Source organism: Lissotriton vulgaris, chromosome 11 (assembly GCF_964263255.1).
Source record: "Lissotriton vulgaris chromosome 11, aLisVul1.2, whole genome shotgun sequence".
Taxonomy (NCBI): Eukaryota; Metazoa; Chordata; class Amphibia; order Caudata; family Salamandridae; genus Lissotriton; species Lissotriton vulgaris.
The window spans coordinates 148,733,253-148,747,611 of NC_141699.1; the positions used below are offsets into that span (position 1 = coordinate 148,733,253).

The following is a 14,359-nucleotide window of genomic DNA, read 5'->3' on the forward strand; positions in this document are numbered from 1 at the left end:
TTTGGGGTCCGAGAAGCCCCGACCCTGAGCAGCTCCAGCACCGAAGTCGAGCCTCCCAGCATCTCCACGATCTGCGTGGGGCCCTTCTGCTTTTTGCTGCTCACCGCGTTTTTTGGCTACTAGCCCGCTGGCTTGTGGCCTTCTTAACGATGCCCGACAACATCACTGCTGCTGGTCTGGTTGCTCCAGACTGGCCCTTGCTCCCTTCCAAAAGAGGAGCACCCCGGACCCTCCTGGTCCACTCCAGACGCCATTTTAGGTCCACCGCGTGGGCTTGAATTTACCAAGACTTGTTGCCCCAATCCTGGGTCCAGTGACGTCGACCGCATCATCCATCGTGGGACAGCTCGCACCTCCATCCTGGTCGCTGACAACGCCTCCTGGTCCGTGAGACTGCAGAGCCCAGCGTCGCCCACTCACCTAGTCGAGGTGACTACCATCCGGTGCCCTCCTGGTGCCACCTGACTACTGGCTAGTAGTCACGAACTTGGTCCCCTCTGCTTTCAGGTGTCATCCATCTTCGATCCAGGCTTGGATCACTCAAACAATCTTCACTGGTCGCCTGCCAGCAACTCCTTTTCTTCAGGCTCCTGGTTCGTCTACGAGGATTCCCGACGTCTTTTGAGACCTATGCAGCTGCAGCCCCTGGGCTAGGTAACTTCGGCATTTCGGTGCCCCAGCATAGCCTCACTATCCAAGGGTCAGGATCCACTGTCGTTTTCGACCTACCTTATCGGGTTCGCCCGAGAACACTAACTGTGCCTTTACTAGCTCCCATAGACTTTGTCCCGCATCCCGCGTGAGAGTGCACACTCTGCACCCGAGTCCCCTAGGCCTCCTACTAGTAATCTGAAGGTTCAGTAACATAGTCCTAGCGATTCCAAAGCCTATTAGTCCAGTACTTACCTGATAGTAATTTCGTATTCCACTTTCAGAGTATATGGTTTTTCGTGCCCCTCGGGCATTTGTGTAAATTGTGCAACTTAAAGTATTTTCGTAAGAGTTTTGTTGTGTGCTTAGTACCCTGTCCTCATAAAGAGTACAGGGCTGTTGTGATCTAAATAAATACACTGTTTATTTTCATAACACTTGTGTGGTGTCCTTTCACTTGGTGTTCAAGGGGTATATGTGATGGTATAACAGCTGGCTTAACACGCCCTCTAGAGTTTAGCCCGAAGACTGCTCGTAACCACGCTACTAGGATAGCTGGTCTATAAGGTTGACTTACAACCAATCACCATAAGGGTTGTTTGGACTGATACAAAGTGCTCACTAGAATAGTGAGCATTATATATCAGGCCAACTTCTCACATTGGTGAGCAGCGGTTGGGATTTGAGCTTGCTGTTGTTTTACCACACGTATCCTAAGAATATCTTGTGAAAGATCGCATAAGTACTTCAGGTACATATAACTTAGCTTAGAATACTCTGAGTTCTACTGAACCAGCTGTTGTAGCTCCTCAAGGCTTAGCACACCTTGGCTACAACTCTTAGCAAGGGATCAGTAGGCAAACAAATAGTGTAGGTAGGTGCATCACTTACACCACACTAGAAACAGCATGTCAGACAAAGGAGGAAACTCTGAGTCTCCACTTGTGTCAGTGGACCCTCCACAGGTCACTTCCAGATATGCTGCTCTTAGCTTCCAGGAGATGAGACAAGTGTGTACCTCCAGGAAGCTAAAACAGGGTTCTAACCCTACAATCCCATTCCTGATTGGTCTCTTAGAGACTTAATGCCAGGAGGGCTGGTAACCCAGACCCTTCTAATCCAGATGGGAACATGCCCCCCCTAGAGGGAACCTCAGGTGACCCTGACCTTATCCATCTCTCTGCAGAAGGTGAAGAGGAGGATGAGGATCTAGAGCCATCTGAGGACGAGGCAGACAAAGGTCCAGAAGTAGTTAGCCAGCTAACTAGGGACAACTTAAGCAGGCATGAGAATGGTACTAGGAGACCCCTGGGGCCCCTCTCAGGCCAGCTTAACATTGGGAATGGACGAGTTAGGTCTCTATCAAGAGGCTCTAACAGATCCATTCGAACCAATGGCTCTCAGGCCTCTTCTCACAGAGGGATGACATCCCCTCAGAGGAGAGTGTATGAAGCTAAAGAAAGGGAAGTCAATCTGAGGATTGAAAGGGAAGAACTTGCCCTGGCCAAAGAGAGACTTGCCTTTGCTAGAGAGCAAGAATTGAGTGGGACAAACCCCACTGGTGGCAGCATTCCCCAAAGGGAAAACAGGAGTTTAGATACTAGGCACCTGAGTAGGATAGTGCCCCCCTTTAAGCAAGGGGATGACATCCACAAATGGATGAATGCTTTGGAGAGGGCTTGCACTGTACAGTGTGTCCCCCAGAGTCAGTGGGCAGCTATCTTGTGGCTCTCCTTTGAAGGCAAAGGTAGAGATAAGCTCCTCACTACTAGAGCTGAGGATGCTAACAATTACCAGGTCCTGAAGAATACACTGGTTGATGGGTTTGGTTTAACCACTGAACAGTACAGGTTGATGTTCAGAGATACCCAGAAAACTCAGTCTCAGGATTGGACTGACTTTGTTGAATGTGCCACTAAGGCTTTTGAAGGCTGGCTACTGGGAAGTAAGGTTACTGATTTTAAAGGATTGTACAACCTAATTATGAGAGAGCAAATCTTAAGTAATTGTCAGAACCAGTTATTACACCAACACCTGGTAGACTCTGATCTGACCTCTCCACAAGAATTGGGTAAGAGGGCAGACAAATGGGTCAGAACCAGGGTCAGGCCTAAGAACCAGGGTGGTGACCAAAAGAAGGAATCAACCAAGCCTCAAGAGAAGGGTGGGAATAAATCTTCTGATCAAACCACAGGGCCCCAAAATTCCTCTGAAAAGGGTGGGTCCCAAACTTCTCCCAAAACCCAGAAGAAACCTTATTGTCACACCTGCAAGCAAATAGGTGGGTCATTACAAAACTGACAGCAGTTGTCCCAAGGCCAACAACAATAAGGAGAAGATACCCCCAAATAAAGCTTCCCAGCCTCCTGTTACTACTGGTAGTAATCCCCAAGGTGGTGGGAGTGCCCCCAAGAATCTGGGTGTATTTTCTTTGGGAGTGCCTGGGGACTCTGGCCTAACCAGGTCCCCTGACTTAGATACTCTTGTCTGTGAGACTGGCATGGGGTTTGCCAACTTCACAACCTGTCCCAACACTTTGGGCAGGTACAGACAGGAGCCCCTCATCAATGGTTCAAAAGTTGAGGCCTACAGAGACACAGGGGCTAGCATCACCATGGTGGCTGAGAGCCTAGTCCCCTCAAGGCAACTTATGCCTGGTGCCACATACCAGGTAGTGAACATTGATGGAGTGCAGAGAGATCATCCCATAGCAGTGGTAAATCTCAGCTGGGGATGTGTCACTGGTCACAAAAGAGTGGCAGTGTCACCAAACTTACCTGTAGATTGCCTACTGGGGAATGATTTAGAGACCTCAGCCTGGGCTGATGTAGAGCAAGAAACCCATTTTAAAATGGTAAACCTCCATGGTAAGGTTAGTGGGGCAGTGATAGCCACAGCCCCAGTCCAAGATGTCCTCCCTGAACAGGTCAGGAGGGCTGTGCCAGTCACAGCCCTATCCCAGAAAGATGCCTTTCCTGAATAGGTTGGCAAGGCGGTGATGGTCACAGCCCGAACCCAAACTGAGTCCCTTCCTGAAAAGGTTGGTGGAGTTGTGATGGCCACAGCTCAAACTCAGACAGATAATAGTGTTGTGAAGCCTGAAACAATGGATCACTCCACTCAAACTGAGAGCATTGAGGAGGAAGAAAAGTCTTCCCCCTCCCAGACACTAGGTGAGAGCCAGCCTCCTCAGGGAACTGACTCTACCCCTGGTGAAGGAGCTGCCCCAGAGGTAGCCAGGCCTAGCCTGGCAGAGCCCCTGATGGCAGTGGACCCTTCCCAGGTGGGACCCAGACTGGAGCAGGTAGCCTGCACCTCTCAACCCTGCCTCCATCAGCCCAGGGCTGTAAAGGTCAGGAAGGCCAGTGGTGGACCCCAAAGGGCCCCCTGTCCAAAAATCCCTAATCAGCAGATTAGGATCACTGAAGCTAGTAGTCCTAGCCAAGTGAAAATAAAACACACTCCTGAGGGATCCCCCTTAAACTTAGTTAGGGAACTCCCACAGCTGGACACTGCTGGGCACAGCCAAACCTGGGGCCTAAAAACCCCAAACCTGACCTGTCCCTCCAGTAAGCCAAACAGAGGGACTCAGCCTCCAGCTTTAGGTAGCCAGAGGTTGACCCTGAGAGCTCATAGCAACTCAGTACTGGAAAGAAAGGCACATACGGTGGATAGTGATTGGAGGAAGTTGAGCCCAACAGTAGTGGAGTCTCACTTCAGTACTCCATTCCCACACCAGCTATTTACTTTGCCAAAGCACACCACAGGTAGTGATTCCCTATGGTGGAGACCCTCAGATACCCTTAGGGTGAGGGGTTGCCAGTGCATGTACCACCTCATATGGCCACTCAGGCAATATAGGCTTACCTGGTCAAGGATAGCCTTATCTCCTTTCGTTTGGGGGGGGTGTAGGAAGGTAGATCCCTGACTATGGTTACCCTCAACTTTTTTGCCTGGTGTTTTGCTGGTTTTCCGACTTAGTTGGCCTGGGACCCTGCCAATCAGGACCCCAGGCCTACTGCTCACTCTCTAAAATGGAATCCATGTACCTTAGGTACATTTCCAATTGGTACTGGGCCACCTTATCAGACCCTGTAACTCAGGGCATAGGTGTACCCAGGGCCTACCAGGGGCTGAAGCATGTATTATGCCACCCCTGGATGGCCATCTAAATCTGACACAACTGGCTGCACGACAGCTGGGGCAAGGTGGTGTAATCACCCTTTGCTTTAGATATAGTATACCTATATCTAACCCTAAAAATGGACACACAGATTCCTATCAGTCACTCCTATGGCAGGCCTTGACAATCCTGAAGGCAGAGTGCTGGGAATCGTGTGAAATGGTGCTCTGGCATAAGCTGAGCCCGTTTGCAGCTTGCGGAACCAAGTCCTAATAGCTGTTCCATGATAACGCATACCATATACTCTTAAGTGCATTATTATCCTCGCGGTTAAATGCTATCTTTGGTATTGCTTTATCAAAACATGTCGAGTAAGGTGTCATACGAATTGGAATACTAACCCCTCGCCAATTCTGGCGACGGGGTTAGCATTCCACCCTTCTAGAGGGACACAACATGTATGTAACTGTGAACCCCGGTTAAAGTTATCTGAAGCCTCAGCTCCACAAAATGGATGCTGCCACCACAGACACGAGTCTGACCTCCTGCTGCTGGGAGTCCTTCCAGCGAGGAGAGCTTGGACAAAGGGTTTCCTGTCAGGGGCGGTGCTAGCACCATCCCAGACAGGGTTTTGTGTATCCTGGGTAGGCAGGGCTTTACAGGAAGGTGACTGCAAGTGGCACCCCGGTGCTCACTACGCATCTGCCGGCTAGAACCAGTTCCAGGGGCACACCAGCCCCTGGCCTGGGGAAAGTCCGGCATGGGAGAGCGGTGTAACCACCCCCCTTCCTGGTCCCACCCCTAGGGCAGGACCTAGTCGCGTACCCACCCCTTTCTTTAGGATAAAGGCAGGAGCGGGGACCCTTCCAAATTAGATCATCTTTGAATCAAGAAACTACTTTATACGAAAGGAACTCTCGACTTCTTCTCAAGATTTCTCCCTTGTGGCTAAGGAGTAGTCACCCTGCATCCGCAGGCACCATCTAAGAACTCTGCGGTTTGCTGCATGTCCTTCCTCGGGAATCCGACCGACCAGCACGACGAGACCCGGCTTCCCTGGCACCTCTGACCTCTACCTACCTCTACAGCTAAGCTGAGAACCGTAGGTGCGACGAGACCTCGAGGGACCGGCCATCATCAGAACTGCACGACTTCTATCCAGCACGACCGCCGAGGGATCCTCTGGTGAGTGCTTTGGGGTCCGAGAAGCCCCGACCCTGAGCAGCTCCAGCACCGAAGTCCAGCCTCCCAGCATCTCCACGATCTGCGTGGGGCCCTTCTGCTTTTTGCTGCTCACCGCGTTTTTTGGCTACTAGCCCGCTGGCTTGTGGCCTTCTTAACGACGCCCGACGACATCACTGCTGCTGGTCTGGTTGCTCCAGACTGGCCCTTGCTCCCTTCCAAAAGAGGAGCACCCCGGACCCTCCTGGTCCACTCCAGACGCCATTTTAGGTCCACCGCGTGGGCTTGAATTTGCCAAGACTTGTTGCCCCAATCCTGGGTCCAGCGACGTCGACAGCATCATCCATGGTGGGACAGCTCGCACCTCCATCCTGGTCGCCGACAACGCCTCCTGGTCCGTGAGACTGCAGAGCCCAGCGTCGCCCACTCACCTAGTCGAGGTGACTACCATCCGGTGCCCTCCTGGTGCCACCTGACTACTGGCTAGTAGTCACGAACTTGGTCCCCTCTGCTTTCAGGTGTCATCCATCTTCGATCCAGGCTTGGATCACTCGAACAATCTTCACTGGTCGCCTGCCAGCAACTCCTTTTCTTCAGGCTCCTGGTTCGTCTACGAGGATTCCCGACGTCTTTTGAGACCTATGCAGCTGCAGCCCCTGGGCTAGGTAACTTCGGCATTTCGGTGCCCCAGCATAGCCTCACTATCCAAGGGTCAGGATCCACTGTCGTTTTCGACCTACCTTATCGGGTTCGCCCGAGAACACTAACTGTGCCTTTACTAGCTCCCATAGACTTTGTCCCGCATCCCGTGTGAGAGTGCACACTCTGCACCCGAGTCCCCTAGGCCTCCTACTAGTAATCTGAAGGTTCAGTAACATAGTCCTAGCGATTCCAAAGCCTATTAGTCCAGTACTTACCTGATAGTACTTTCGCATTCCACTTTCAGAGTATATGGTTTTTCGTGCCCCTCGGGCATTTGTGTAAAATGTGCAACTTAAAGTATTTTCTTAAGAGTTTTGTTGTGTGCTTAGTAACCTGTCCTCATAAAGAGTACAGGGCTGTTGTGATCTAAATAAATACACTGTTTATTTTCATAACACTTGTGTGGTGTCCTTTCACTTGGTGTTCAAGGGGTATATGTGATGGTATAACAGCTGGCTTAACACGCCCTCTAGAGTTTAGCCCGAAGACTGCTCGTAACCACGCTACTAGGATAGCTGGTCTATAAGGTTGACTTACAACCAATCACCATAAGGGTTGTTTGGACTGATACAAAGTGCTCACTAGAATAGTGAGCATTATATATCAGGCCATCTTCTCACACTTCCTTCTCCTTCTTCCTTCTCCAGTGCAAGGAGAACCTGTTCCAGGATCAACATTTTGAATTTTAAAGCCTTAAGGGCCATACTCACTGAAGAAAAGATATTTGTGGCTGACTGCTCCATCCTTTTGGAGTCTCTATCTGCAGGCGTTGTGGGGAAAGAGCCTGCCAACAACTTGAAGGAGCAAGAAGCCTGAACCATTTAGCTCTCAGGCAAAGGGTGAGTTAACAAAGTCACAAAAATGCTTGGTCTTCAGGAATTGCTTTGTATCTTCTGACCACTGACCTAGAAACTGCAGCAGAGGTCATAGGCTTTTGCCAGATCTCCAAGATAGGCCCTGTTAAATCACATTAAATGGCATAAACGGCTACAAAGGAGCCTGCTGGAAGTGAGGTGGAAAACCTTCAAGTAAATAAGCAAGTGGACCTATGGGTCCCGCAGGAGCACCAGATGGAGTTGCAGCCCTCGCAAAAATGCTAAACACAGCATTAAGAAAGTTGGATGGATCTGAGCCCGGATCTACGATTTTGAAAGTTGTGGAATGGGATAACCCCCATTACTCTATGCCATACTTTGGCTAACAGTTGAATTTAAAACAAGGAGACTGTCCATCGAGAAAAGAGAAATATTAAACAATACCCTTACCTAGGATGAGATTTACTTTGACATGGTTTCCACCAGTATCACTTTGGGAAAAACAGATTGAACATCACTGACAGCCTTTGTAATAGAAGGCCAACACACTGTTTCCTGCCCATTAGAAGTCAGAGAGGATGAAACATGTTGGCTACAGTTGTATTTGTTGTGAAAAAGCGTTCATGAATAAAGAAAATTGGAATAACACCAGCTGAATTAATGTTGTGTATAATCATGTGATATAATCTGAGTAGTTGTAATAAGGAGTGCTGGACCAAATTGTTGTTGTGCTATTTGTGGGGTTTTGTAATCCCAGGAGGCTTAAGGGTATTGAGCCTCAGGTCCTGTGTACCAAAGGATAAAATGCTATACATGACCTTACTATAGTAATAAGTGCAGTCCCGATTGCCTCATACCCTCTGTATTTGCTGTTTTATCCATTAGAGACCTGTCCTACTTGAGTATCTTCTTTGGCATCTGAATCCAGACAATAATGGCTAATAACAATATGTACAGATCTCCATGTAGCGGCTTTGCATATTTCTGAAATGGAAACCTTTCTTAGGAGATCTGCAGTTACAGCCTCTCCCCTTGTAGGATGTGCCTTAGGTCTACTAGACAATGATTTATTTTAGCTAACTGGTGTGAGAGAAGCATACAAGAACCATCCAGATAGTATGTTTGGATGATGCCTAACCTGTTCTCACTGGGCCATACTTAATAAAGAGGTGATTAGATATTCTTATGAGCTGAATTCTATCTAGGTAGAACTTTAGACTCTTAACATCAAGAGAGTGTAAAGACCTATCTGTAGGAAGCAGGCTCGATATATACTATACCAAAGTAAGGTATAGTGTGTGTGAGAAGTTGGCCTGGCATATGCTGTCCACTATTCTAGTGGGCACCTTGCACCAGTCCAAACGACCCTTATTGATGGTAGATTTAAGATAACCTATATAGAAAGCTATCCTAGTGGTAGCTGTAGAGAGCAGCCTTCAGGCTAAGTATTGAAGGAATGTAAAGCAGCTTGTTTTACCAAATGAAAGGAGAACCACACCAGGTATACATATAAAATATATGTATTTATTCTAAAACATATCCCTCTAGTCTCTTTATGAGGCTAGAGGCAAAAGTACATTCAGTAAACTTATTTAGCACACAGTAAATTAGCACTATATAAGTTGAGGCCTAGGGGCGTACACCAAACCATATATTAAGAAAGTGGTATAAGAACCACGACTGACACAGATACAAGGTCTAGAGCCTTTAGAACCGCTGGGGCCACCAGGAACCACCCAAGGTAGTGACACAGGGGACCCACAGGGGACGCATGCAGTGTCTAAACACAGATAAAGGACACTTAGAGGAGCACTTGGAGAAAACCCCTTTAGAATTAGGCAGTTCTAGAGTCAATACCCAGAGGAGCACCAGAGTACTCGAGTTACCATACCCGGGAAGCCGGGTGCATAGGTGTCTTTTGGTGTCGGGTTTTGTCGTCGATTTCAATGATGATCTGCTGCAAAGTGCTGATGGCGACAAAGTCGAAAGTGTCCGGGTGGATCCAAGGGTGGATCGGAGATATGAAGAACCTGAAAGCAGAGGCCAGTGACCAGGAAGGCGATGAGCGGATGCCCACCGATGTCGGGTGAATTCAGGTGAAGGTGAAGCTTGACTCTTCAGCCACGAGGACCAGGAGGCGTTGAGGACATCCAGGAGCTGGATTCGAGCTGTCCCATGAAGGATGTCGAGTGCTGTGAAGTCGGTTTCTGGATTGGACCCAACAAGCCTTGGGAACAGCAACCGACGCAGAAATCAAAGATTGGCTTTGGTGCAGACCAGCAAGATCTGAGGGACTCACCACTTGGTGAGGAGTCAGGGCATGTCTGGAGCAACCAGGAAAGCCCAAGAAACAGAAGAGTTACCTTGGTGGGGACCCACCAGTCGATGGACAGGGGATCGCAAAGGAGCCTTGAGCGGAAATGCTAGAAGCGGGCTCACGGAACACTTGTGGAGTGTAGGCCCACAATCTTCGGTGCAGATGGTGCTCGGGGCTTGGACTACAAGTAGCCCAATGCACAACTTCGGGAAAGCTCGGAAAGTTGATGCACTTGCAAATGTGCACGTGTCCAGGAGTTCCGGTTCCACGTCACTCGTGAGGGCTGTGGGACTCAGCTTTGCTGGGATCTCGTGTCGGCCTCTGAGAAGTCTGGAAGTCTGTGTCCTGAGTCGCAAATACTTCGGGGTCCGGCGGGAGCCTAGGAGATGCAGACCGGCAAGATGCTTCTTTGGTACCTGTTCGAACGGGGGAGTCACTCCTTGATCCCAAGGGAGATTCTTCCGTATTCTAGTTGTGTAGAATGTCGAAGTTCCAGGATATATGTTGCAGAGTTTCGTCCAGGTGTAATCTGAAGTCCTAGGGACTGGGGTCCCATACTTATACTAAGGGGGTTGGACATACTCTGCTGACCCACCTATGGGAGGGTCTGGGAAGAGGGGCGGTTACACCCATTCCCTTTGTCCAGTTTCTCGCCTGAGCAGGGGCTGAGTGCCCCTGCAACCGGTTTGGGCTGGGGTATGCACAGGGACTGCAAGTGAGCCCCCAGCACTATCTGAAAAGCATTCTATAAATGCACCCGCCCAGCCCCAATACACTAAAGCCTGTCTGGGGAGGAGGTTACACCTCCCTGTGACAGGAAACCTATTGTCCAGGCCTCCCCTGCCAGAGTTTCATCCAGAAGCAGGAGGTCAGACTCATGTCTGTGACATCCATTTTGTGATACCAGGGCTCTTTTAAACTATTACCGGTTAGACCAGTGTGTACATGTCTCTCCTTCTAGAAGGGTGGAATTCTACCCGTGCCACCAGGACTGGCGGTGGCGGGGGGTAGGATTCCAAAGTGTTTGAAACCAAACACGACATGTTTCCATGCAGCCATTCCAAAGTTAGCATTTACCGCAAGGTTATAATGCACTTAAGAGTAGATGGTCTGGCTGCATCACATAACCGCATCAGAGAATAGATTCCGAAAGCTGCATAGGGGTCCTGCTCATGCATGTGCACCCTCTCACACAAAACCAAGCACTCTGCTTTCAGGATTGATAAGGCCTGCCATAGGAGTGACTTAATGTTTATATGTGTCAGTGATTAAACGTAGATAATGGTAACTTATATCTTTGTAAGGGGTGCATGCACAACCTTACCCAGGCTGCAGTAGCAGACCTGTGGAGCCATTTTGGACGGCTTCCCAGGGGTGGCATAATACATGATTCAGCCCCTAGTAGGCCTCTGGGGTACCTATGCCCTTAGTACCTAAGGTATCATATACTAGGAATTCACAAGGGTAACCCAGTAACCAATCTGGAGTGTACCTAAAGTACATGCAATCACTTTAGAGAGGAAGCAACTAAGCTGGGTCCCTGGATAGCAGGGCCCCAGCCAGACTAAAGTCGAAAAACAGTGAAACACCAGAAAAAAGTGGGGGTAACTATAGTAAGCAGATCCTACTCTCCTACAGTGTGCACATAGTCCAGGGAGTACTCCGAGGTATAGCAGAGGTGAAATTAGGTAAGTAATAACAGCTATTTGTGGTAGTGTGGGCGAGCAGTTAGGCTTATCCAGAGGGTGTGTTAAGCATTTATTGTATTCGCTCAATCAAGGCAGATGGCTCACACTCAGAGACTAAATCCAGACCAATTAGGTAAGTATAAAAAAGGTATACTTAAGTTTTATTTTCTAGAGTCAAGCAGGTCTTGGTTAAGGTGGGTAAAATATACTTTCAAATGAAAGGCTATACACTGAAATGCAATTGTGGATTGAATTGGAATCGTTTACAGATTTGTATTACTTTTAAAACAGTTCAAAATACAGTAAGATTATTGTTGATTACTCTTAGATTACTTTTCTGTTACTTTGAGTACTTCCAGGTATGTACGACAATTCTTAAGTTAAAGCATAGTTATTTTCCTTTCATACAAAACAGTAAGTCAACAACATTTATAGGAACAAAACTCCTCTGGGTAAAAAGAAGGTTATCGGTCTGCAGGTAAGTAGACGACCTGCAAGAATAGTTTTAGGGGGATAGAACCAAGGTTCAGGTAGGCACCACAAATTGCACCACCAGCGTCACTAGGGTGCCGGGTGCAGAGTGCAGGATGCCAATGTTAGCCAACGGAGCCCCTCGGTTGGGGGCTGCTCACAGGCAGGTCACTCTGTTTCGGTAGCCAAGCTCCTAGGGTTAAGGTCAGGGCGAAGGGTGTCTCAGGTCAGCACCAAGCCCACACCACCAGCGACGCTGGAGCGGTCGGGTGCAGGGTGCTTAGGAGGGGTCGGGAGCCCAATGCAGTCCTATGGCGGTTGCAGATTTTGGCTGTAGGCTCATTACAGGAAGTCTTCCGGTAGGAACCAACAGCTGGACAGGTAAGTTGGAGGGTTTGGGGACGTAGGTCCTCTTCTCCAGGGTGCAGAGCGGCCGGATACAGGGGTACCTTTTGAGGTCGGATTTCACCTTACCGGGCCTCTCGAGGTTAGAGGGAACCCCCGTGGAGAGGCAGCAGTTGAAGTCGGTGAGTACTAGAGGGTTCAACCCACCATGGACTTGGACTAGTGAGCGCTGCTGGACCTTGCTGGGACCTGTGGGCCACTTGGACTCGGGCCATAGGTATGGGTGAAGTGGTGGTTCTAGGCGTCCGGTTTCTTCATCTTCAGCAGGCTCAGAGCTTTTCTTTGTAGTTTCTTTTGAAAGGAGCTGCAGTTCGCAGGAGATCTGGTCTTTGTTGAAGGCAGTCAGTCCTCCCAGGGATTCTGGAGGTAGCTGGCTCCAGGACAAGTCGACTTTTGTTGCAGGATCTCCGGATATTGCAGACGGGCAGGTAGGGCTGGGGAAAAGTCAGTTCTTCTCTGTAGTCTCCTCTGCTGTGCGACTTCTTCCATCCTTCTTCTTCGTAGGCTGCAGGAAACTGAGGAGGCAGGGTTCTGGGTTTCCCCTAAATACTAAATCTAGGGGCATTTACAGGGGTGTGCAGGTCGGGACCAATGGGTCCTTTCCTTGGGGTTGGTACAACCCCTGTTATACCACCCTCCAGTGGGAGGGAGACATGAGCCTCTCTCTATTTGGCTGGGTTCCCTCATCTTCAAGATGGAGGGGACTGAGAGGTGTGCTTCACCTTTCCTCCCCACCTGAGTGATGGGGTTGGTAAAGGTGGGCACACCTCTTTTCCTAGCTCAGTTCTTCCGCCGATTCCCCTGCCAAAAGTGGGAGCCAGAACCGGTGGAAGCCAGTTGCTGGGGTAGCAAAAGGCAGGGACCGCTTTCAAAGGCAGCAGGCCTTTAAAGCTTTCCCTTTCGTGCACCCAGCTCATCCTGGGAGAGGAGGCATGGCACCTCTGCCCAGGAGGGCTTTCGTTTCTGGACCCAGAGAGCGGAGGCTCTCTACCCAGGGGTCCAGAAACCTGTCTGGTGGTGGCAAATGGCGGATAGCCATTCAGCAATCACACCAGGTCTGGTGGATTTTCAGGGGGCATCTCTAAGATGCCCTCTGAGTGCATTTTACCTTAAATCCAACACTGGCATTAGTGTGGGTTTAACGTGCTGAGAAGTTTGCTACCAAACTTCCCAGTTTTTGGTAAAGGCATTATGGAGCTGTAGAGTCCGTAATTACCAACTCTGGACCATATACTCTTTATGGCTTTCCTATACTTACACTGTATAAGAATGGGCTTAGACACTGTAGGGGTACAGGGTTCATGCCACTGTACCCTCACCTTAGGGCGAGTACACCCTAGCACAGAGATGTGTGCCATGTTGACTCGTCACTTTTCTCTGCACCAAAACAAGCAGCCTGCAATGGCACTGTGTGGGTGTTAAGTTACAGGGCCTCTAAAGGTGGAACAACAGGTGCTGAAGCCCTTAGAGGCCTTCCCTGGTCACAGTGCCCTTGGTACCCATGGTACCTTTTACAAGGGGCTTACCTGTGGCCAGAGATCTGCCAATTGTGGGTACAAAGGTACAATCTTGGGAAAGAACCCTGGCCCTGGAAACATCATTGGCAGGGACCAGGGCACACCATGTCAGGCAAAAAGTGGGGGTAACCATGCAAAATGGGGCACTTCCCCACATAATGGAGGAATGACATCCTCCTGGCAAGTGGAAGGGTCCTTGTTCTTGGATGAAAACCATATGCAGAAACTCTTCCATTTGAAGGTGTATGCGGAAGGTGGAGAATGTCGCTTAGCTTCTTTGAGAATCTACATGCAACCCTGAGGCATGTCCAAATTTCACTAGCTCAGGAGCCATGCTACTAAATTCAAGAAGGAGAGATTGGAATGAACTATCTGGCCTCAGAATTTCAATAGCAGATTTGGTCAGCATGGCAGCGGATGGATAGACCAGTGAATGAGGTCTGAGAACCACCATGGGGGTGGCCACTTCGTAGCTATGAGGATCGTCG

The 14,359-nt window shown here is 49.5% G+C and overlaps 1 protein-coding gene across 2 annotated transcripts in view; it reads right to left on the reverse strand.

Annotated features, from left to right (window-relative positions):
- The window catches only part of MLXIP (MLX interacting protein), a 2,166,122-nt gene that overhangs the window by 1,124,883 nt on the left and 1,026,880 nt on the right, over positions 1-14,359 (reverse strand). The gene's annotated exons all lie outside the window — the stretch shown is intronic.